This window comes from Sminthopsis crassicaudata, chromosome 5 (genome assembly GCF_048593235.1).
Source record: "Sminthopsis crassicaudata isolate SCR6 chromosome 5, ASM4859323v1, whole genome shotgun sequence".
Classification (NCBI taxonomy): Eukaryota; Metazoa; Chordata; class Mammalia; order Dasyuromorphia; family Dasyuridae; genus Sminthopsis; species Sminthopsis crassicaudata.
Window position 1 is genome coordinate 250011520 of NC_133621.1, and position 26505 is coordinate 250038024.

Consider the following 26505-nt stretch of genomic DNA (forward strand, 5'->3'; position numbering starts at 1 on the left):
CTTAAAGTAAATAGCTTTCATTTAGGTATAGATGTTCTGGTAGGCTGACTTAAAATTCATTTTCTTATTTTTAGCCCCACCTTGTAAGTAGAATGAAAGAGCTCAAGTCTACATATGTTTAACATATAAACTACTTGTCTTTGAAAAACATATGCTGTCAAATGGATTTTATGGGAGAGTGGGGAATGGGGAATATGGCCTAGGAAAATTTGTTCCAATGAAGATGGTTAGCCTGGATCAAAGTCCCTTTTGAGATGAACAGTTCTGGGATTGGACTAACCCCAGTGAAGTGCATTGTGTTCTATTTAATCTTCTGATAATAACTAATTCTTGGCCTATTATGTATATCCTGGGTCTTCCACACTCTCTCCTTTAGAATTTACTCTAAACTTCATAGCACATGGATCCAGATTATTCATCTGCTCTCTGAAGAGGACATATGCCAACCTAGTTTTACCATGCCAAAAACAGACATGTGTGTTTAAGTTTATAAAAATTGAAAATGAATCCATGAAGGAGTTAAAAATGAATACATGATAATCCAATACTTTAAATTTTATAGGGGGCAGAGCCAAGATGGTGGAGAAACCACCCGTGAATTTCTAACCTCTCTCTTACCCTCAATACCAACTATTTAATTCAGCCTCAAAAATAGCACTTGACTGGTAAAACCCACAAAGATTAGAAGCACAACAACTTACCAGCCGAAGAGAATCTGGAATTTCGTCAGTAAAGGTCTGTCCTGAGGGGTGGGGGAAAAAGACCTGCACAGACAGTGATAGACTAAAGGCTAGCATATTGTGCAGATTGGGCTGGGGAGGCCTCTGGGGTTAGAAAAGCTACAGAGACAGAGGACTCTGGCATAGGCTGATTGCTCTACTCTGCTCGCAAAACAGCAGATCAGCAGAGAAATCAAAGCCACTTAAAAAAAAAATCCAGAAACTGTCTATAGCTACCACAAACTGAAACTGATTCAGCACAAATCACTGCACGGCTGTGCAGCCACCTTCTGCTGTACAGGACTTTTCCTTGGGGCAGTTAAGAATCTGCAAGGCAGGGGGACACAGCCTGGGGCAGCCTCTAATCTGCACAGTGAGGGGCTCGGCCTGAAGCAATGGAACTTCAGCAGGAGCAACTGTGCTTCCCAGGGTAGAGATACTTCCAGTCTGTGCGCAGGGGCTTCTTGCTAATCAGCTTCTAATATCCACTAATCAGCTGCTAATATCCACAGCCCCACTGAACTGATGCTGAGTGCAATGAAGAGGACCAGTAGATCATTATATACTTCAACAACAATACTATATGATGATCAATTCTGATGGATGAGGCCCTCTCCAACAATGAGATGAACCAAATCAGTTCCAACAGAGTAGTAGTGAACTGAACCAGCTACACCCAGTGAAAGAACTCTGGGAGTTGACTATGAACCATTACATAGAATTCCCAATCCCTATATTTTTGTCTGCCTACATTTTTGTTTTCCTTCACAAGCTAATTGTACACTGTTTCAAAGTCCGATTCTTTTTGTAGCAAAATAACTGTTTGGACATGTATACATATATTGTATGTATTGGCTAACCTGCCATCTGGGGCAAGGGGTGGGGGGAAGGAGGGGAAAAGTTGAAACAAAAGATTTTGCAATTTCAATGCTGGAAAATTACCTATGCATAAAATTTTTGCAAAAAAATAATTAATTAAAAATAAAATAAGCATTCTAATCATTTCTACCTAATTGCCATAAAAAAGCTATTTTGGCAGGGAGTGCATATGTGAACCAAACACCAGTTTACAATTAACATAATTCCATTATGTAGAGTTATTGCTTAGGAGCAACTAGGTGGTACAGTAGATAGATTGCTGGACTTGGAGTTAGGAAGACTTGAATTCAAATTCAGCCTGAAAACACTTACTAGTGGGGTGACCTTGGACAAGTCAGTCTTAACCCTGTTTGCCTCAGCTTTCTCATCTGTAAAATGGGCGGGAGAAAGAAATGGTAAACCATTCCAGTCTCTTTGCCAAAAAAATTCCAAAGGAAGTCACAAAAAGCCATTGATCTCACTAGCCCTGGAGGCAATATTATAGATTTAATTAAATTTCTTTTTTCAAATAACAATCATTTATTTTCTTTATCACATCTTCCATTATTAAAAAAGAAATGTACATATGTATATATACACATTTATGTGTATATATATATACACACATATATATGTATATATATGTATATATATATATATATACACACACATACATACATACACATATACATACATGTATATACACACACGGTCAAAGACAACAAAAGCCCTCATTATCCATATCTAAAAATGCATGTCTAATTCTGTATCTTGAGTTCATTACCTACCTCTCTGTCAGGAGCTTCTTAAGTGTTTCAAAATTATTTTTACATTGTTTTTATTATAAAAATTGTTCTGCTTTTACTTATTTTGTTTTTGTTGTTCTTAGTCAAGTCAGTGTCAATCCTTCATGACCCCATTTAGGGTTTTCTTGGTAAAACTACTATAGTGGTTGGCCATTTCTTTCTCCAACTTATTTTATAAATGAAGAAACTGAGGTAATCAGGGTTAAGTGAATTGCCCAGAGTCTGAGGCCAGATTTGATCTCAGGAACATGAATCTTCCTGACTTTAAGTGTACTACTATATCCACAGCATCACTTAACTGCTCCTCTACTAATTTTATTCTGCATCCATTCATAAAATCTTCCTAAGATTCCTGCTGTTTTATGAGCATATTAAGCAAATTTAGTTATGAAAATTATAAATGGTTTGGCTAAGTGGAACCCACAGACCATCTCCATAGCAAATATTATTGATTGGTAATAACTAAACAGTATATAAATGTCAGGTGTTATTATTAACGGAATATTTTATATTATTAATGTTATTACCTCATTTTTGTTTGAGTTTAGGTGGAAATTGTTTTGAAACAAGTTGTTATCCTATTTTTATATTGAATATTTTACATATGATTGCACAGATGGATAAAATATCTGCTTTTTATAGTTGAATTATTAGTATTTGATTGTAAGTTCTTCTATAAATTTACTGAAAACATCCTTAGTATGAATCCTATAGCAGACAGAATAAAGAAGTTGGTATGTACTCTTTCTGGTTCTTACAGGATGTCTCCTGTTAAATCTTTATATTTTGGAAGTTTTTTAATCCATGTTGCTTGAAGATTGAATATCTGATGTGGTGATGTCTATGAAAAAGGTTGCTCTTAAGAGTTTTCAGATGAAAAAATTAAAGCTATATGATCAAGTGAAAAAATGCTCTAAATCACTATTGATTAGAGAAAGGCAAATTAAAATAACTCCGAGATGTCATCTCTCAGATTAGCTAATGTGACAGAAAAGGAAAATAAGAAGTGTTGGAAAAGATATGGGAAAATTGCGATATGGGATGCCTTATTGGTGTGCAACATGATGTAATTGCATTTGCTATAGCCAGTCTCTCCTAATTCGCAGGGCTTCAAAGAAATCTCTGGTAATTATCAATATCAAGCTTACCTCTTCCTGAGGCCTTCAGAAATCCTCTGGCTGCTATCTCATATGGATGCAGTTTAAGCACAACAGAGCACTGGAGAGTGTTATGGGTCAGAATTCCGAACTTAAAACAAAGGATTCTTACAAGGTACTAAGTCAGTGGAATTGATAGAGACAATAGTTATCTAATTTAGCATGGTTCAGTATGATTGATTTAATCCTACAAGGAGAGGTTATTTATGGGTCAGAACTTGAAACAAGGTACTAAGTGGAATTGAGGAGACAATGCTTAAATCTAATTTAGCACTGATTTAATCCTACAACAAATAATGATTTCCTAGTGATACAATAATTGGTTTGTACTCAGTGTGGAACATATAAGCTAGAAGCCTCAGCCAGGAAGATTCAGAGAGAAAGGAAAGGACTGGTGGCAGGCGCTTAAGCTCTCAGGACCAAAGGGAGAAATTCAATTCGATCTTCAATCTTCCTGGTGGCTGGCCTGGACTCTTGCACTTCCCCCACTAAGACCAAGGCCAGACTGAAAGGCTCTCCAGAAAGCTGCCCAGCCCCAGGAAGGAGATAATAAAGGGTCTGGACTATAAGAAAGCTAATTGGGCCCCAGGAAAGGAGACAAGACTTTGAGTCTATCTTTGAGACTCTCTCTTTCAAAGTCAATAAAGGATTTGGACTTTAACACCTGGCTGTACTTGTGGTGATTACTGAACTGAAATGAAGGCTGCCTCCAGAGACTCTAAGAAAACTTCAACAGAGAACATTACATTTTAGAGAGAGAATTTATGCAGGCAAGCTTAAGAACTTTATGCACGTGGTTTACATCCTACTCTAAGACCTCTTAGAGACTCTCTTAGCTCCTCCTTGGCAGAGCTCCAGGTGAAAAGGGTTGGGCTCCTCCCCCACTGAGCTTATATCGGGTCCATAAGGTAACAGGCACAGCCAATCAGCGACAAAGACACTTCCCATTCCTGACACTTCAGAGTGTTCAGGGTTCCCACTGTGGCTGGAGATCCCACCCCAAAGGAAGTCCCTATGTATTCATAAGCAATCATGTGTGGGGATCTCCAGGTCATAGGCCTTGTGTTACATCCTAACTGCGCTTACCTGCCCTCTCTTATGGACCCTTACAAGTCCCCTCTCTTTCAAAGTGGAAACCACTCATCCCATCAAGCTACTTAGCATCAGCTATAGTTTGCTTGATCAATGAGATCACCGAGTATCATGCTCAAGGAGGTAGGATGCAACAGACCAATAAATAAAGACATGACAGTGAGAAGTAGGCTCAACAGTTGTCACAACCAAACATGGGTAACATGATGTTTAACTCATTCAATAGTGTCATGTTCAAGGAGATAAGATACCAAAGAGGCAGGATGTCAATGAGATAGGATGTCACAATTTTATAGTTACATTTGTATATACAGGGTATCAGTGAGATAGAATATCAATGAGGTAGGGTGTCACAATTCTAGTTATATTTATCACAATTCTAATTGCACTTATTATAATATAATAATATATAATGTAATATAATAATGTAATGTAATAATAATATAATGTAATTAGAATATATTTGTATACATCTTTTGAAAGAAAACACAGATAAAGGTGTACACAAGCAAAGTCATGTCCTGTAACATTGCCTCAGTAACCTTGGCAGGTGGGCATGTTGGTTTTTCACCCACTAATTTAGAGGCATAGTCCTTAAATAGAAAACACAGGGCAAAGTCTCTCCCCAGGCCATGGGAGAAGCATACAAGCCCATTGTCCATTTAACAGTCTGTTTATATTGCACATCATCCAAGACAGTCCGTTTCAGCTGTTACACTGGAGCTGTGCCTGCTGTCTCTGGTGTCACAATCAGGAGAGACATTGCTGCCATCTGTGTCTGAAGGGCTGCTGACATCTGGCTGGTCCCTGTGGGCTGTTGTCTGGTCCTTCTCTTCTTGTATTCCCAGGTCACAGATGTTTCTGGTTGAGATCTACTCCTCTGCTGCTGGGTCTGCATCTGGAATAATAAGAGCGTACCTGGGACCCCAAACCTTGACCCAACCTGGGCCTTTCCAAATGCCATCTAAGCCCCTCCACATTACTTTGGAGAGAAGACTCTTGTTCTTGATGGCCAGTATGTTAGTTAACTGTGCCAGAAGCACATTGCTAAGGTAAGATTCAAGTAATGTGAAAATTGTAAATAATTTTATATATATATCACCACATCTAAGCGGGCCTGTGTGAATCAGATAGACGGTCTTGTAAACCCCAATACTGCTTTTTCTTGCTTAGACAAGAGCATCTTGAGAGTACAATTAGCCCATTCAACAATGGCTTGGCTTGTAGGATTATATGGGATGCCAGTGGAATGGGCAATGCCAAATTCAGTGCAAAATGATCTAAAAGCAGAAGATGTATAAGCTGGTCCATTATCTGTCTTAAGTGCATGTGAAACTCCTGCAATGAAGAAGCAATGGTAAAGATGGCTGATTACATGCTTAACTGCTTCTCCTGATTGGAGTGAAGCCATGAGAAATTGAGAGTGTGTATACATGGTTACATGGATGCACTGCCTTTTAACATGAGTCACATCCATTTGCCATAGGGCAGTGGGTGACTCACCATGAGGATTCCTTACAGTATCGTGTGGAGCAGGATGAAAAGGAGCACAAGTAGTACAATGACAGCTTTAGAGATGCCATACAGCCTCTGTAATGAGCGCGCAGATAAATGAAATGAAGCATGTGCCTTATGGGCAGGAGAATCATAGCACAGGCCACACAAAGGATAAAGGAGGGCATTAGCTGCTTTATAGCCCTCAAATATGGGATCAGTGCCATCAGTATGAGATCTAACATGCATTATAAAAAGAGGTAAGGCTCTGCTGTTTAAACTTCTTGAGCTTGATGAAAAAGATCAGTGATGGTGGAGTGCCTATCATCTATATATGCAGATGGTAACTGTTGGATGGCTTGACAAGCATAAAAACTGTGATGATATTAATAGACTCTTTATACCATTGCATGGTATGTATGATGGCATATAACTTATTTTTCTGTGCAGAATCATAGGTGGTGTCAAGGACATATGAAACATATGAGTATCCTCCCTATATATAGGTGCCCTGTGATCTTTGGTAACATCAATAAAAACATTAGGTCCTTACACTGGCTCTGAGGAAAGAGATCCAGTGGCAATACTTACTTTTAATCTTTTGTACAACTGTCTAAGTGGCTGAGAAGTATGCAAAGCTGCTAAGGGACAAAGCTATAACAGAACTGCCCACATTAAGTTATCCTGGGCAATAGCAAGTACTTGTTATTCTGGTATACCAAGAGCCAAATGAGGAGGTTTTCCTGAGATAAGTATGGCTCGTTGGCAACATTGCTACAAGAAGGAATCAAGTCCTTCAGTCCTATTGGTCAGAATATGTGAAGGTCTGGTAGTGTACAGCCACTCTATGGGTTCAGTACAGCAAAAAAGAGCTTATCAACAAATGCTGACATCATCAAGGGCTGTGAAGGATTAATTCTAAAAGCAGGACAAGTGCACAGCGAGGGAATTGTAATGCTGCACGAACCTCTGCAGACCATGATCATGGTGATATAAAAAGGGTGCATAACAGAAGGGGAAATCAGATGAATGGACCTCAGCCATTTTAAAGTTCCCACCAACTGTTGAAAATCATGAAGAGTTTTATATTTACTCTCATTCACCTTAGGAGGCACTTTAGACACAGTAAGATTTTGAAGAATGTGTCCAAGATAGAGAAATGGAGGCTTAGTCTGCATTTTATGTGGTGCCATTATAAAGTTCTGCTGAGCCAATATTCGAATAATGTGTTGGACAATATTTAGCAACTGTGACTCTTCCTTAGTGGCCACCAGTGTATCATCCATATAATGGAGTATATAAACTTTGGGATATAAATTTCTAACTGGAGCAAGAACCTTGTCTATATACCATTGGGAAAGAGTGGGACTGTTGTTAGCCATCCCTTATGGTAATACTTTCCATTGCCATCTAGTGGCAGGAGCTTGTAAATGAACAGCTAGAACAGAAAAGGCAAGCTTCTCCCTATCTGTAGGATGCAAAGGAATAGAATAAAAGCAATCTTTTATATCAGTAACCACCATATGATATTCTTTAGGAACCATATTAGGAGATGGGAGGCCTGGTTGTAAGGCTTCCATAGGTTGCATGGTGGCATTTGCAGCTCTCAAATCAATTAACATGCACCATGCTTTGTTCTTTTTTCTAATTACAAAAACAGGTGAATTATAACTACTAAAGGAAGGCTCAATATGACCCAATTTCTTTTGTTCCATAATGATGGATCTTAGGGCAGTGAGTTTTTCATTTGAGAGGGACCACTGATCCACCCATATTAGGCAGTCATCTTTCCATCTTAAGGGTGGCACTGCCAGGATTTTCTTAGTGGTCCCTATTAGTTTTCGTCAATGTGTAATATTGTCCAAAAGGCTTTTAGTAAATCTCTTCCTCACAAGGAGGTTCTGAGCTCTGCGATGACAAGAGGTCTAAAAACACTTTTCTGATTTTCAAATTCCCAATGAAGTATTCTACTAGACTGGGAAATATGTTGCTTTCTATCTACTCCATTAACTGTTACTGTTTGAGTTTGAAGCAGCCATTCAGGAGGCCAATCAGTTTTTGTTATAATAGATATATCAGCTCCTGTACCAATCATTCCTAGGAATGGCCTATTTTCTATTTAAATAGTACACATGGATTTTTCTTGTCTAATCATTTGAGTAAAATTCACCTCACCAAAAGAATGTAATGGGAGTGCTTAAGTAATTGAATGATCTCCTTTTAAGTTCACAGCATATGGGTGAGGATTGGTAACCAAGATAAATGATTCCATCTGTTTTAATATCATAGTGTACTATCACAGGTGCATAATCTAAGAGTCTGATTACTAATCTGTCCCCAGCCTTGGGTTGTAACTCAACATGTGAAGTGGTCCATGGGTTTATGTTAAAATCTTTAACTACGGGGGGCGGAGCCAAGATGGCGGAAAAGATACACGCCACTGTGTAAGCTCCTTTCTTCCCTCACAACCAACTAGATTTAATCAGCCTCAGAAATAGCGCTGGATTGATAGAATCCACAAGGACTGGAAGCACGACTTACCAGCTGAAGAGAATCTGGAGTTTCAGCAGGAAAGGTCAGCTCCCAGGGGAGGAAGAAGAGAGGCCAGCGCAGACGGTGGGGTAGTGGCACACTTCGCCGGTCGCGCTGGGGAGGGCTCTGGGATCACAGAATCCACCGAGATAAAAGAATCTGGCACAGGCTGTTAGCTCTTCTCTGCTTATAAAACAGCAGTTCAGAAGAGAAATATAAGCCACTTTAAAATTTAAAACCAGATTGGATCTTCCAGGATCCCCGGGGGTGACTCAGCAGATCTCGGCACTGGTGGGTGTGGCCGACATAGGCAATCCAGGCTTTTACCTTGGGGTAGTTAAGAGATTGAAGAGTGGGCAGGGCGGTAACTCATAGTGCCTGGCTCAGCTGGCTGGAGGCTGTGGAACGGAAGTCCCAGAGAAGCGGAACCTTTGAACTAGGGACCGTGGTTTCTGGCAGACACTTTCCAGTTTGAGCGCAGGGGCTTTTCACGTCACCTGCTGCAGACATCCACGCCCCACCGGGACGCATAGGCTAGGCTTTGAGTCGCCTTTACAGTTCAGTCTCGAACCTCAGGGAAGCCACTAAAACACAGCGCCCTCAAGGCACAGCAGTGCTGGTCACCTCTGAGGCACTTCCAGGGAGGGGGTGGGGAACTCTCTCCCAGAGCTCTCTCTTAGCTCAGGCGCAGGGGCTGCTGCATCCATCCAGTCTGGGAGGAAGCTGGTAAAGAAATAAATAATTTCCTACCCCAGGGACAGACCCCAAAACATTTTTTAAGTATGAGCAAGAAGCCCAAAAAAACCATAGATTCCTTCTATACAGAGAAAGAGCGGGTATCCAATCCCGAGGAAGTTAACAGCAGAGAGTCAGCAGATAACAACCTAAAGGGGAACGATTCCTGCCCCCCATCACATAACTCTCTCCATGAAGAGACTATTAAAAAGTTAAGAGAGTTTGAAGAAAAATGGGGAAAGGAAAGAGAAGCTATGATAGAGAATAACAATGTTCTGAAATTGGAGTTGGAAAAAATAAAGAATTCACAGGAGATGCAGGGAAACAAAATTAGTGAATTAGAAAAGGTAAAAAAATCACAGGAAAGTAGGATTTCTGAATTAGAGAAGATAAAAAAGTCTCAAGAAAATAGGATTTCTGAATTGGAGAAGATAAAAAAGTCCCAAGAAAATAGGATTTCTGAATTGGAAAAAGAAAATAATTCTCAAAAAAAAAAATTAGGGAAATGGAAAAAAATTCAATAGAGCAAAATAACTCATTTAAAAACGAAATTGGGCATTTACAAAAAGAACCAAAAACTGTGAATGAAGAAAATAACTCCTTAAAAGTCAGGATGGAACAAATAGAAATGAATGATTCACAGAGAACCCAAGAATCAGTCAAACAAAACAAAAAAAATGAGAAGTTGGAGAACAACATCAAATACTTACTGGGAAAATCTATAGACCTGGAAAATAGATCTAGGAGAGATAATCTGCGGATCATTGGGTTTCCCGAAAACTATGACCAAAAAAAGAGCCTAGATTCTATTTTACAGGGAATTATCAAAGAGAACTGTCCAGAGATAAAAGAAACAGAGGGGAAAGTAGATGTTGAAAGAATTCATCGAACTCCTTCTGAAATAGACCCTAAAAAAAGAACACCACGGAATAGTGTGGCTAAGCTGCCAAATTACCATACAAAGGAGAAAATCCTGCGAGCAGCTAGAAGAAAACAATTTAAATACCAAGGTGCCACAATAAAGGTCACACAAGATCTGGCTGCCTCCACATTAAAAGATAGAAGGGCCTGGAACCTGATATTCCGAAAGGCAAAAGATCAAGGATTGCAACCAAGAATAGACTACCCAGCTAAGTTTAGCATCTTTTTCCATGGAAGAAGATGGTCATTCAATGAAATAGAGGAATTCCATATGTTTCTAAGAAAAAAACCAGACTTAAACAAAAAATTTGATCTACATCCACAAGACTGAAGAGAAACAGAAAAAGGTACACAGAACCCTTGAGAACTATATCTCTGCTGTGGGTATATAGAAAGTACGCATGGATAATTTGGTTTTACTGATATAAAAGAAAAAAAAAAGGAGGGGGTGTAGTAATGGGAAGGGGGTAGTATCAGAAAAAGGGGAGGGAGTGATAAAAAGAGGGAAACTACATCCCAGGAAGAGGCATAGAAAATACACCATATCTGAGGGAATTTAGAGAGGGGGAGAATCATTGTGTAAATCTTACTCTCATCAGAAGAGGCTCAAAGAGTAAATAATTGTCATATTTGTTTTTCAGAGAATTCTCTCTCACCTCATTAAAAGGGGGGAGAGGAAAAGGGAAAAGGAAAAGGAGAATAAGGGAAGGGACGTGGAGGGAGGGGGGAGGGATCCTAAAAAAAAAAAGGGAGGGCTGCATGTCACAAGGGGGGTCTATAAATTGAATATTGGGGAAGGGGTTCAGGGGGGTCAAGGGAAAAAGCATAATCTGGGGATAATATGATGGCAGGAAATACAGAATTAGTAATTTTAACTGTAAATGTGAATGGGATGAACACTCCCATCAAATGGAGACGGATAGCAGACTGGATTAAAATCAGAACCCTACAATATGTTGTTTACAGGAAACACACTTAAAGCAGGGAGATACATATAGAGTAAAGGTAAAAGGTTGGAGCAGAATCTATTATGCTTCAGGTAAAGCCAAAAAAGCAGGGGTAGCTATCCTTATCTCAGATCAAGCAAAAGCAGAAGTAGATCTCATTAAAAAAGATAAGGAAGGAAACTATATCCTGCTGAAAGGTAGCATAAATAATGAAGCCATATCGATACTAAACATATATGCACCAAGTGGTATAGCATCTAACTTTCTTTTTTTTTTCATTCCTTTCTTTTTTTTTTTTTTATTTTTTTTTTATTTTTATTATATATATATATATATATATTTTATAATATTATCCCTTGTATTCATTTTTCCAAATTACCCCCCCTCCCTTATTCCCTCCCCCCGACGACAGGCAATACCATACATTTTACATGTGTTACAATATAGTCTAAGTACAATACATGTGTGTGAATATCATTTTCTTGTTGCACAATAAACATTAGAATCCGAAGGTACATGCAACCTGGGCAGACAGATATTAGTGCTAACAATTTACATTCCCCTCCCAGTGTTTCTTCTCTGGGTGTAGCTACCTCTGTCCATCATTGATCAACTGGAAGTGAGTTGGATCTTCTTTATGTTGAAGATTTCCACTTCCATCAGAATACATCCTCATACAGTATCGTTGTTGAAGTATACAGTGATCTTCTGGTTCTGCTCATTTCACTCAGCATCAGTTGATGTAAGTCTCTCCAAGCCTCTCTGTATTCCTCCTGCTGGTCATTTCTTACTGAGCAATAATATTCCATAACTTTCATATACCACAATTTACCCAACCATTCTCCAACTGATGGACATCCATTCATCTTCCAGTTTCTAGCTACAACAAAAAGAGCTGCCACAAACATTTTGGCACATATATGTCTTTTTCCGCTCTTTAGTATTTCTTTGGGATATAATCCCAGTAGTAGCGCTGCTGGGTCAAAGGGTATGCACAGTTTGATAACTTTTTGGGCATAATTCCAGATTGCTCTCCAGAATGGCTGGATTCTTTCACAACTCCACCAGCAATGTATTAGTGTCCCAATTTCCCCACATCCCCTCCAACATTTGTCATTATTTGTTCCTGTCATCTTAGCCAATCTGACAGGTGTGTAGTGGTATCTCAGAGTGGTCTTAATTTGCATTTCTCTGATCAGTAGTGATTTGGAACACTCTTTCATGTGAGTGGATATAGTTTCAATTTCTTCCTCTGAGAATTGTCTGTTCATATCCTTTTCCCATTTATCAATTGGAGAATGGTTCGGTTTCTTATAAATTATGGTCAGTTCTCTATATATTTTGGAAATGAGACCTTTGTCAGAACCTTTGTTTTTAAAAATATTTTCCCAATTTGTTACTTCCCTTCTAATCTTGTTTGCATTAGTATTATTTGTACAGAAACTTTTTAGTTTGATGTAATCAAAATCTTCTATTTTGTGATCAATAATGATCTCTAGTTCTCCTCTGGTCATAAATTCCTTCCTCCTCCACAAGTCTGAGAGGTAGATTATCCTCTGTTCCTCTAATCTATTTATTATCTCCCTCTTTATGCCTAAATCATGGACCCATTTTGATCTTATCTTGGTATATGGTGTTAAGTGTGGATCCATATCTAATTTCTGCCATACTAATTTCCAGTTTTCCCAACAGTTTTTTCCGAATAATGAATTTTTATCCCTAATGTTGGAATCTTTGGGTTTGTCAAAGATTAGATTGCTATAGATGTACCCTTTTTTGTCCTTTGTATCTAATCTGTTCCACTGATCTACCGGTCTATTTCTTAGCCAATACCAAATGGTTTTGGTGACTGCTGCTATATAATATAGCTTTAGATCAGGTACACTTAGACCACCTTCCTCTGAGTTTTTTTTCATTAGTTCCCTTGCAATTCTTGACCTTTTATTCTTCCATATGAATTTTGTTGTTATTTTTTCTAGGTCATTAAAATAGTTTCTTGGGAGTCTGATTGGTATAGCACTAAATAAATAGATTAGTTTGGGGAGTATTGTCATCTTTATTATATTCGCTCGGCCTATCCAAGAGCACTGAATGTCTTTCCAATTATTTAAATCTGATTTTATTTTTGTGGCAAGTGTTTTGTAATTTTTCTCATATAATTCCTGACTTTTCTTTGGTAGATGGATTCCCAAATATTTTATACTCTCAACATTTGTTTGGAATGGAATTTCTCTTTGTATCTCTTGCTGTTGCATTTTGTTAGTGATATATAAAAATGCCGAGGATTTATGTGGATTTATTTTGTATCCTGCCACTTTGCTGAAATTTTGAATTATTTCTAGTAGCTTTTTAGCAGAGTCTTTGGGGTTCTCTAAGTATACCATCATGTCATCTGCAAAAAGTGATAGTTTAATTTCCTCATTTCCTACTCTAATTCCTTGAATCTCTTTCTCGGCTCTTATTGCCGAGGCTAGCGTTTCTAGTACTATATTGAATAGTAATGGTGATAGTGGGCAACCTTGTTTCACTCCTGATCTTACTGGGAAAGGTTGCAGTTTATTTCTATTGCATATTATGCTTACTGACGGTCTTAAATATATACTCCTGATTATTCTAAGGAATAATCCATTTATTCCTATACTCTCAAGAGTTTTTAGTAGGAATGGATGTTGGATTTTGTCAAATGCTTTTTCTGCATCTATTGAGATGATCATATGGTTCTTATTAATTTGATTATTAATATGGTCAATTATATTAATAGTTTTCCTAATATTAAACCAGCCCTGCATTCCTGGAATAAATCCTACTTGATCATAGTGTATTATCTTGGAGATGATTTTCTGAAGTCTTTTTGCTAATATCTTATTTAAGATTTTAGCATCAATATTCATTAAGGAGATTGGTCTATAATTTTCTTTCTCAGTTTTCGATCTACCAGGTTTAGGTATCAGTACCATGTCTGTGTCATAAAAGGAATTTGGTAGGACTCCTTCATCCCCTATTTTTTCAAATAATTTATATAACATTGGGGCTAATTGTTCTTTAAATGTTTGGTAGAATTCACATGTGAATCCATCTGGCCCTGGGGATTTTTTCCTGGGGAGTTGATTAATAGCTTGTTCTATTTCTTTTTCTGAAATGGGACTATTTAAGCAATTTATCTCCTCCTCTGTTAATCTAGGGAGCCTATATTTTTGGAGGAAGTCATCCATTTCACTTAAGTTATCAAATTTATTGGCATAAAGTTGGGCAAAGTAACTCCTTATTATTTCTCTAATTTCCTCTTCATTGGTGGAAAGATCCCCCTTTTCATTTGTAAGACTATCAATTTGATTTTCCTCTTTCTTTTTTTTGATCAAATTTACCAAAGGTTTATCTATTTTATTGGCTTTTTCATAAAACCAACTCTTGGTTTTATTTATTAATTCAATAGTTTTTTTACTTTCAATTTTATTGATTTCTCCTTTTAATTTTTGTATTTCGAGTTTAATTTTTGGTTGGGGGTTTATAATTTGGTCTTTTTCTAGCCTTTTAAGTTGTAAGCCCAATTCGTTAATCTTCTCTTTCTCAATTTTCTTCAAATAAGCCTCTAAAGATATAAAATTTCCCCTTATTACCGCTTTAGCTGCATCCCAAAGATTTTGATATGATGTCTCATCATTATCATTATCTTGGGTGAAATTGTTAATTGTTTCTATAATTTGCTCTTTCACCCAGTCATTCTTTAAGATGAGATTATTCAGTTTCCAATTACTTTTTGGTCTATTTACCCCTAACTTTTTACTGAATGTAGCTTTTATTGCATTGTGATCTGAGAAGAAGGCATTTATTATTTCTGCCTTCCTACATTTAATTTTGAGATCTTTATGTCCTAGTATATGGTCAATTTTTGTATAGGATCCATGAACTGCTGAGAAGAAAGTATATTCCTTCCTATTGCCATTCAGTTTTCTCCAAAGGTCTATCATACCTAGTTTTTCTAATGTTCTATTTACTTTTTTAATTTCTTTCTTGTTTGTTTTGTGGTTTGATTTGTCTAAATCTGAGAGTGCAAGGTTGAGATCTCCCACTATTATAGTTTTACTGTCTATTTCTTCTTGCAGTTCTCTTAACTTTTCCTTTAGAAAGTTAGATGCTATACCACTTGGTGCATATATGTTTAGTATTGATATGGCTTCATTATTTATGCTACCTTTCAGCAGGATATAGTTTCCTTCCTTATCTTTTTTAACGAGATCTACTTCTGCTTTTGCTTGATCTGAGATAAGGATAGCTACCCCTGCTTTTTTGGCTTTACCTGAAGCATAATAGGCTCTGTTCCAACCTTTTACCTTTACTCTGTATGTATCTCCCTGCTTTAAGTGTGTTTCCTGTAGGCAACATATTGTAGGGTTCTGCTTTTTGATCCAATCTACTATCCGTCTCCGTTTGATGGGATCGTTCATCCCATTTACATTTACAGTTAAAATTACTAATTCTGTATTTCCTGCCATCGTATTATCCCCAGATTATGCTTTTTTCCCTTGACCCCCCTGATCCCCCTCCCCGATATTTAATTTACAGACCCCCCTTGTGACGCGCAACCCTCCCTCTTTTTTTTTTTTTTTTTTTTTTTTTTTTTAGGATCCCTCCCCCCTCCCTCCAAGTCCCTTCACTTATTCCCCTTTTCCTTTTCCCTTTTCCTCTCCCCCCTTTTAATGAGGTGAGAGAAAATTCTCTGAAAAACAAATATGTTAATTATTTACTCTTTGAGCCTCTTCTGATGAGAGTAAGATTCACACAATGATTCTCCCCCTCACTAAGTTCCCTCAGATATGGTGTATTTTCTATGTCTCTTCCTGGGATGTAGTTTCCCTCTTTTTATCACTTCTTCCCCTTTTTCTGAACCGACCTCCTTCCCTTTACTACACCCCCCTTTTTTTCTTTTATATCAGTAAAATCAAATTATCCTTGAGTATTTTTTATATACCCACAACAGAGTTACAGTTCTCAAGGGTTCTGTGTACCTTTTTCTGTTTCTCTTCAGTCTTGTGGATGTAGATCAAATTTTTTGTTTAAGTCTGGTTTTTTTCTTAGAAACATATAGAATTCCTCTGTTTCATTGAATGACCATCTTCTTCCGTGGAAAAAGATGCTAAACTTAGCTGGGTAGTTCATTCTTGGTTGCAGTCCTTGATCTTTTGCCTTACGGAATATCAGGTTCCAGGCCCTTCTATCTTTTAATGTGGAGGCAGCCAGATCTTGGGTGACCCTTATTGTGGCACCTTGGTATTTAAATTGTTTTTTTCTAGCTGCTTGCAGGATTTTCTCCTTTGTGTGGTAATTCTGCAGCTTAGCCACAATATTCCGTGGTGTTCTTTTTTTAGGGTCTATTTCAGAAGGAGTTCGATGAATTCTTTCCACATCTACTTTCCCTTCTGTTTCTATTATCTCTGGACAGTTCTCTTTGATAATTCCCTGTAAAATAGAATCTAGGCTCTTTTTTTGGTCATAGTTTTCTGGAAGTCCAATAATCCGCAGATTATCTCTCCTAGATCTATTTTCCAGGTCTATAGATTTTCCCAGTAAGTATTTGACGTTGTTCTCCAGCTTCTCATTTTTTTTGTTTTGTTTGACTGATTCTTGGGTTCTCTGTGAATCATTCATTTCTATTTGTTCCATCCTGACTTTTAAGGAGTTATTTTCTTCTTTCACAGTTTTTAGTTCTTTTTGTAAATGTCCAATTTCGTTTTTAAATGAATTATTTTGCTCTATTGAATTTTTTTCCATTTCCCTAATTTTTTTTTTTGAGAATTATTTTCTTTTTCCAATTCAGAAATTCTGTTTTCTTGAGACTTTTTTATCTTTTCCAATTCAGATATCCTACTTTCCTGTGTTTTTTTAACCTTTTCTAATTCACTAATTTTGTTTCCCTGCATCTCCTGTGAATTCTTTATTTTTTCCAACTCCAATTTCAGGACGTTGTTATTCTCTATCATAACTTCCCTTTCCTTGCCCCATTTTTCTTCGATCTCCCTCAATTTCTTAAGAGCTTCTTCTAGGAGAGAGTTATGTGATGGGGGGCAGGAATCGTTCCCCTTTAGGTTGTTATCTTCTGAATCTTTGCTGTTAACTTCCTCGGGGTTGGATACCCGCTCTTTCTCTGTATAGAAGGAATCTATAGTTTTTCTAGCTTTTTTGCTCATACTTAAAAAATGTTTTGGGGTCTGTCCCTGGGGTAGGAAATTATTTACTTCTTTACCAGCTTCCTCCCAGACCGGATGGATGCAGCGGCCCCTGCGCCCGCGCTAAGAGAGAGCTCTGGGAGAGAGTTCCCCACCCCCTCCCTGGGAGTGTCTCAGAGGTGATTAGCACTACTGTGCTTCGAGGGCGTAGAATAGTGAAGACAGCAAGAAGCCCAGGCTATGTGTCTGGGTGGGGAGTGGATGTTTGCAGCAGGTGACGTGAGAAGCCCCTGCGCTCAAACTGGAAGTGTCTGCCAGAAACCGCGGTCCCTAGTTCAAAGGTTCCGCTTCTCTGGGACTTCCTGGAGCTGAGTTCCACTCCCTCCAGCTAAGCTAGGCAGTGTGTGTTGCCTTGGGCCGTATCCACCCACTTGTCAGTCTCTTAACTATTCTCAGGAGGTAGCTGAGGCCACACCCCCTGGTGCCGTCTGCCGAGTCACCCCCAGGGTGGGGGGGGGGGGGGAATCTAATCTGAGTTTTAAAATATTTTGGCTTTCTCTTCTGAACTGCTAAACAATTAGCAGAGAAGAGCTAACAGCCTGTGCCAGATTCCTTTACCTCAGTGGCTTCTCTGATCCCAGAGCCCCTCCCAGCGCAATGGGCGCAGTGTGCCCCTACCCCACCGTCTGTGCCGGTCTTTCTTATTCCTCCCCTGAGAACTGACCTTTCCTGTTGAAACTCCAGATTCTCTTCAGCTGGTAAGTCGTGCTTCCAGTCCTTGTGGTATCTATCAGTCCTGAGCTAATTTTGAGACTTAATTTATCTAATTGGTTGTGAGGGAGTGAGGACGTTCACTGAGTCGTGTGTTTCTTCTCCGCCATCTTGGCTCCGCCCCCGCATCTAACTTTCTAAAGGAAAAGTTAAGAGAGTTGCAAGAAGAAATAGACAGTAAAACTATAATAGTGGGAGATCTCAACCTTGCACTCTCAGATTTAGACAAATCAAACCACAAAACAAACAAGAAAGAAATTAAAAAGGTAAATAGAACATTAGAAAAACTAGGTATGATAGACCTTTGGAGAAAACTGAATGGCAATAGAAAGGAATATACTTTCTTCTCAGCAGTTCATGGATCCTATACAAAAATTGACCATATATTAGGACATAAAGATCTCAAAATTAAATGTAGGAAGGCAGAAATAATAAATGCCTTCTTCTCAGACCACAATGCAATAAAAGCTACATTCAGTAAAAAGTTAGGGATAAATAGACCAAAAAGTAATTGGAAACTGAATAATCTCATCTTAAAGAATGACTGGGTGAAAGAGCAAATTATAGAAACAATAATTTCACCCAAGATAATGACAATGATGAGACATCATACCAAAATCTGTGGGATGCAGCTAAAGCGGTAATAAGGGGAAATTTTATATCTTTAGAGGCTTATTTAAAGAAAATAGAGAAAGAGATGATTAACGAATTGGGCTTGCAACTTAAAAGGCTAGAAAAAGACCAAATTAAAAACCCCCAACCAAAAATTAAACTTTAAATACAAAAATTAAAAGGAGAAATCAATAATATTGAAAGTAAAAAAAAACTATTGAATTAATAAATAAAACCAAGAGTTGGTTTTATGAAAAAGCCAATAAAATAGATAAACCTTTGGTAAATCTGATCAGAAAAAAGAAAGAGGAAAATCAAATTGATAGTCTTACAAATGAAAAGGGGGATCTTTCCACCAATGAAGAGGAAATTAGAGAAATAATAAGGAGTTACTTTGCCCAACTTTATGCCAATAAATTTGATAACTTAAAATAACAAAACAAAACAAAAATAAAGTCAGATTTAAATAATTGGAAAGACATTCAGTGCTCTTGGATAGGCCGAGCGAATATAATAAAGATGACAATACTCCCCAAACTAATCTATTTATTTAGTGCTATACCAATCAGACTCCCAAGAAACTATTTTAATGACCTAGAAAAAATAACAACAAAATTCATATGGAAGAATAAAAGGTCAAGAATTGCAAGGGAACTAATGAAAAAAAACTCAGAGGAAGGTGGTCTAAGTGTACCTGATCTAAAGCTATATTATATAGCAGCAGTCACCAAAACCATTTGGTACTGGCTAAGAAATAGAACGGTAGATCAGTGGAACAGATTAGATACAAAGGACAAAAAAGGGTACATCTATAGCAATCTAATCTTTGACAAACCCAAAGATATCAACATTAGGGACAAAAATTCATTATTTGGAAGAAACTGTTGGGAAAACTGGAAATTAGTATGGCAGAAATTAGATATGGATCCACACTTAACACCATATACCAAGATAAGATCAAAATGGGTCCATGATTTAGGCATAAAGGATGAGATCATAAATAGATTAGAGGAACAGAGAATAGTCTACCTATCAGACCTGTGGAGGAGGAAGGAATTTATGACCAGAGGAGAATTAGAGATCATTATTGATCACAAAATAGAAGATTTTGATTACATCAAACTAAAAAGTTTCTGTACAAACAATACTAATGCAAACAAGATTAGAAGGGAAGTAACAAATTGGGAAAATATTTTTAAAAATAAAGGTTCTGACAAAGGTCTCATTTCCAAAATATATAGAGAACTGACTCTGATTTATAGGAAACCAAACCATTCTCCAATTGATAAATGGTCAAAGGATATGAACAGACAATTCTCAGATGATGAAATTGAAACTATTTCCACTCATATGAAAGAGTGTTCCAAATCACTACTGATCAGAGAAATGCAAATTAAGGCAACTCTGAGATACCACTACACACCTGTCAGATTGGCTAAGATGACAGGAACAAATAATGATGAATGTTGGAGGGGATGTGGGAAAACTGGGACACTGATACATTGTTGGTGGAGTTGTGAAAGAATCCGTTCATTCAGGAGAGCAATTTGGAACTATGCCCAAAAAGTTGTCAAACTGTGCATACCCTTTGACCCAGCATTGCTGTTATTGGGCTTATATCCCAAAGAAATACTAAAGAGTGGAAAGGGACCTGTATGTGCCAAAATGTTTGTGGCAGCTCTTTTTGTAGTAGCTAGAAACTGGAAGTTGAATGGATGTCCATCAATTGGAGAATGGTTGGGTAAATTGTGGTATATGAAGATTATGGAATATTATTGCTCGGTAAGAAATGACCAGCAGGAGGAATACAGAGAGGCTTGGAGAGACTTAAATCAACTGTTGCTGAGTGAAATGAGCAGAATCAGAAGATCACTATACACTTCAACAACAATACTGTGTGAAGATGTATTCTGATGGAAGTGGAAATCTTCAACATAAAGAAGATCCAACTCACTTCCAGTTGATCATTGATGGACAGAAATAACTATACCTAGAGAAGGAACACTGGGAAGCAAATGTAAATTGTTAGCACTGCTGTCTACGTACCCAGGTTACTTATACCTTCGGAAGCTAATAATTAATGTGCAACAAGAAAATGGTATTTACACACATATATTGTATCTAGATTATATTGTAACACATGTAAAATGTATGGGATTACCTGCCATGGGGGGGGGAGGGAGTGGAGGGAGGGAGGGGATAATTTGGAAAAATGAATAAAATAAAAAAAAAAAAAAAAGAGAGAAACAAAATAAAATACAATCAAACAAACAAACAAAAAAAAACCTTTAACTACATTCATCAAGTACTGTTCATATTCCTCATCAAGGCCTTATTATTGTCTTTGAACCCTATAGCTCCTTTCTGGATAGGTTCCTAATCTATCTAGTATATGTTTAGGGTCTTCCCTTGCCAGTTTCCCTGAACTGTAGTATGATTTTTTTCTTTTCCTAGATCTACAAAATTTTGCCACATGGCCTATCTTGCCACAAACAAAGCAAAAAGATTTTCCATCCCCTATTAGATACTTATGGCATTGAGCTTGGAAATGTTCTTTTCTGCCACAGTTATAACATTTCTTTCCTTCTATCTTTCTGTCCTCCCTCTGTGTGATTCCCTGAACTATAGCTAAGACCATTGCCTCTGCATTAACAGCCCCATAATCTGCTTCATTATATCTCATCTATAATTTCAGCAGCAGGAGTTTCTTTAGAAAGTTAAGCCACTTATTCATTCCCTGCACACCTTATTCATTCCCCCTTTTAACATTTACCTGAAAAGAAGGTCAGAAACACCATTTTTCTCCATGACTCTGTCAATTGCTATTTTTAATCAGGACACATAATCTTGAATAGATTCTCAGGGGCCCTGTTTTATTGAAGTAAGATGTTGCTGTACCAGCCCCTCCTTATCTGTTCTCTCCAAAGGAAGCCTGCATAGCACACTGTGAGATAGGTGCAAACACAGTCACATCATATAAAATCTGAGCCTGAGTTGTGGAATAGCGGCTTGTGCCAGTAATTAAAAGCACAGACTCTTCTGGGTCTTGATGGTCATTGACCATAGCATATTTCTGAGATGATTTAGTAAATTCTGATAGCCATACAACTGATTGATCAGGAGTAAAATAAGCAGATGCCATACATTTCCAATCATTAGGGGTAAGGGCATATTTACTTGATATCAGTTGTAAAATTTGCATAGTATTGGGCAAGTTCGGGCTGCAGCTTTCACAAACTTGTTTCACCTTTTTTAACATTTTAAATGGGATTGGAACATGTGTCCAACTCTCTGCCCCGTTATCCTCTACAGGATAAGCCTGTAGCCTCCAATTGGAGTCCCATGGTATTATATCTTCCACCTCAGCAGCTGCCTTAATTAAACCTTCCTGTAAAGCTGTGCAGGGGTGGCTTTTTCTATGCTCTTTAGGAAAAACAGCTGGGCTTTGCAAAACAATCTCCTGTCCCTTCTCCCGCTCAACCTGTGGCCAGAACTCTTGCTTTCCTCTCTGCTCTAACTTAATCCTTTCTCTGTTCTCTGCCTCAGCTTTTAGCTGGAGCTGTTGTACTTCTTGTTCTAATTGCTGTAATCTCGCCTTTCCTCTGTCTCCTGATTCTGCTTGAAGGTGAAGTTCCTGCATTTAATGCACTCACCCATCCTCTCTTGCTGAGCTGTACTTAAGGGGTGTGGGAGATAATTTTCTTTATAGCCTTGATCACCTGAGGGCACATATGCTGGTAGGCCTTTTAATGAGGGATGGGGAGCTCTCCTTCTGCTTTTCCTTTTCTTAGGGTATGTTTTTTATTAGAGAATCATCCATTGTAGTTTGTAACTCATAAGTTTGCTCTGTATTTACAACTATACTCTCATGTTTGGTCACAGTTTGACCCATAATGTATCTCTATCTTTACCTTCTCTTCTGGACTAGGAACTGTATGCTTTCTCGAATATTAATTTTTTAATAATATTTCAAAGCCTGACAATCTACTATGCTAAAACCCTCATGTCTGGGTGCCACATGCAACATGCTATAATTGCATTTGCTATTGCCAATCTCTCCTAATTCACAGGGCATCAGAGAAATCTCTGGAAATTATTAATATCAAGCTTACCTCTTCCTGAGGCCTTCAGAAATTCTCTGGCTGCTATCTCATATGGATGCAAGTTTAAGCACAACAGAGCATCAGAGAGTTTATGCAGGCAAGCTTAAGAACTTTATTCACATGGTTTACATCTTACTCTAAGACCTCCTGCACTCTCTTAGCTCCTTCTCCTTGGCAGAGCTCCAGGTGAAAAGGGTCGGGCTTCTCACCCACTGAGCTTATATTGGGTCGGTCCTCTCTAAGTTATCTTTCCAGGCTGCCATCTCAACTCAATCTCCCAGCCAGACTCACTCTCCAGGCTCAAGGCCTTTTATCCTCCCAGAGAATGGGCCTGTGAGAACTTAACGGGCCTTATGAGAACTCCTATAGCCAACGAACTTTCTCCTCTTAAAGGTGAAAACTCCTTTAAACATGTAAACTCTACCTTAGAAGTCCAAAGGTGTAAACTTCCTTCAAAGGCCTGAACCAAAGGTGCGAATTCTGAGCCAGAGAATTGTTTAGACAACCTGAGTTATCATCTTGTAATACTAACATAAGTCTATCTCAATTATCTTCTTGTCGTGTACAACGTTCTCTTCTTCACTCAGCATCAGTTATGAAAGTCTCTCCAAGTTTTTCTTAAATCTGCCTGCTTATCATTTCTTATAGCACAATAATATTCCATTCCATTCATGTACTATAATTTGTTCAGCCATTTCCCAATTGCCCTCAATTACCTCCATTGGAATTTCTTTGCCACCACAAAAAGAATTGCTACAAATATTTTTTGTACATCTATATCATTTTCTCTTTTTTATACTCCTTTTTATAATAGATTTTTATTTTTCAAAATACATGCAAAGATACTTTCCAAGATTCATCCCTGCAAAACCTTGTATTCCAAGTTTTTCTCCCCCACTCTCTACCTCCCCCCTCCCTTATATAGAAAAAATACAATATAGGTTAAATATGTGCAATTATTTCAAACATTTTCATATTTATCAAGCTGTATAAGAAAAATCAGATCAAGGGCCAGCTAGATGGCACAGAAGATAGAGCACCAGCCCCTGAAATCAGGAGGACCTGAGTTCAAATCTGGCCTCAGACACTTAACACTTTCTAGCTGTGTGACCCTGGGCAAGTCATTTAACCCCAATTGTCTCAGCAAAAGAAAGAAAAAAGAAAAATCAGATCAAAGGGGAAAAATAAGAAGAAAAAAAAAACACAAGCAAACAAACAACAAAAGGTGAAAATGCTATGTTGTGATCTACATTAAGTCTCCATAGTCCTCTCTGAATGAGGATGATTCTTTCCATCACACGTATATTGGAGTGCCAGTAGAATCTCGAATCCTCTTCTTCCTGAATCCTGGCTGTGAATCTTCTCGAGCTTCCCTGAAGTTCACCCAGGAAGTCTTGTTCTTCTCTCAGCCTAGACTCTCCTTCCAGACCACCATCTAAACTCAATCTCCCAGTCAGACTACTCTCCAGACCCAATGCTGCCCTCTTTTATCCTCAAAGAGATTGGGCTAGTGAGAACTCCTACAGCCAATGAGTTTGCTCCTTTTAAAGGTGGAAATTCCTTTAAATATGTAAATTCCTTTTCAGAAGTCTAAAGGTGTAAACTCCCCTTAAAGGCTCGAAACAAAGGTGTGAATTCTGAGCTAGAGAATTGCCCAGACACCCTGAGTTATCTCCTTGTAATCCTAACATCTCCCCCTTTCTTTTGATTTAGAACATAGGGTGGTCATGACCTTGAAACATAAATCCATCAATATGGGAGGTATTACACATAATTACATAAATACATACTAACATAACACATGCTAGAAGTGATGTAATAAATAACATAATCAAATAATCATAAATTGAGAATTTATACATGTCCATAAGTCCATTATCCATTAGTTCATGTTCCAGGAATCCAATAATTCCTGTAAGTTTTTAAAGTCCTACAATAGTCTTCATCAACAATTTTTCATCTCAAGGAATTCAATGATCTCTGCTGGTCTTCAAGTCCTTTAACAGTCTTCTTATTAGTCATGTTCTTTCAGTGTCAGATGTTTTTTAGATCTTCTCCTTTGTTTTGAGGTTTTTTTCTTTTTCTGTCTCTATCCAGGTGCTTGTTGCCACCCATCTGTTTCCTTCTGTCTATTAAAATACAAGCAAACCCTCTCTCCCAGGCAGTTAACCTATCTAATTTCCTCCTATTTACCACTTTCTAAATCTCTTCTCATCATCTGGATGCTATTTGCACTGGACACAGCCCTTGGTTGGTTTAAAAGGCCTGTATTCTCCCCAAGTGTAATCCATTTCTGCAATCTGATTGCCTTTTGGCTGACTTATCAAGTAATCCCTTTCTTCCATGTGATTACTTTTCAGCTGATAGATCACCTCAGAGTCCAGAAAGGCTCTTTGGGTGTAACTTCAGCTGCCATCATGCTCCACCTATCTTTTGATTGATATCTTGAAGCTGGGCTCCACCTCTCATTTCTCTGGGTCAATCTACATCCAGAGGCCTTGTGACATTTTGGACATGGAGTTTTAGGTTTTCTCTCACCCTGTCTTCTCACTCTGTCTCCCTATCTACATTGAGCCCAACTTTTTCACATTGGAAACATTGACGAATTTCTCTAGAAGTCCTTTGCCAAGAGGGACCCTGTCTTTCCATGTTCATCATAGTCTGGGTGTAAAAAGTATTTGTTCCCATTGTAGCACAGCATCTTATGATGCTAAAGGAGCATCTTTGTCTAGTCCCTATATAATTCTTTTGCAAATCTCATTGGCATTTTCCTTAGCCAGATGTTTGGTCATTATTTCTGTAGCTGCATTTTCGCCAATAGTTCTTTTGAAAACAATTTGCAGATGTCTCACAAAATCTGCAAAAGGTTCACTGGGACCTTGCTCAATTTTAGTGAAAGCCTCCCCCCGATCTTTCTGTCTGGGAAGGGAACCCCAAGCTTTTTTTTTTTTTTTAATTTTATAATTATAACATTTTTTGACAGTACATATGCATAGGAAATTTTTTACAATATTATCCATTGTACTCCCTTCTGTTCTGAATTTTTCCCCTCCTTTCCTCCACCCCCTTCCCTAGATGGCAGGCATCCCCATACATATTAAATATGTTACAGTATATCCTAGGTACAATATAAATGTGCAGAACTGAATTTTGTTGTTGTTGTTGTTGTTGTTGTTGTTGTTGTTGTTGTTGTTGTTGTTGTTGCAAAAGAAGAATTGGATTCGGAAGGTAAAAATAACCTGGGGAGAAAAACAAAAAAATGCTAACAGTTTACACTCATTTCCCAGTGTTCCTTCTCTGAGTATAGATGATTCTGTCCATCATTGATCAATTGGAATTGGATTAGCTCTTCTCTATGTTGAAGATATCCACTTCCATCAGAATACATCCTCATATTGTATTGTTGTTGAAGTGTATAATGATCTCCTGGTTCTCCTCATTTCACTCAGCATCAGTTGATGTCTCTCAAAGCCTCTCTGCATTCATCCTGTTGGCCATTTGTTACAGAACAATAATATTCCATAACATTCATATACCATAATTTACCCAACCATTCTCCACTTGATGGGCATCCACTCAGTTTCCACTTTCTGG

General features: G+C 38.0%; 1 long non-coding RNA gene across 1 annotated transcript in view; it reads left to right on the forward strand.

Moving 5' to 3' along the window:
* Window positions 1-3411: 3411 nt before the first annotated feature.
* Window positions 3412-26505, forward strand: part of LOC141542939 (uncharacterized) — an 81840-nt gene continuing 58746 nt past the window's right edge. The window contains exons 1-2 of the long non-coding RNA XR_012482278.1: window positions 3412-3655; window positions 5481-5684. This is a non-coding gene — a long non-coding RNA (uncharacterized LOC141542939). The remainder of the gene's footprint in view (window positions 3656-5480; window positions 5685-26505) is intronic.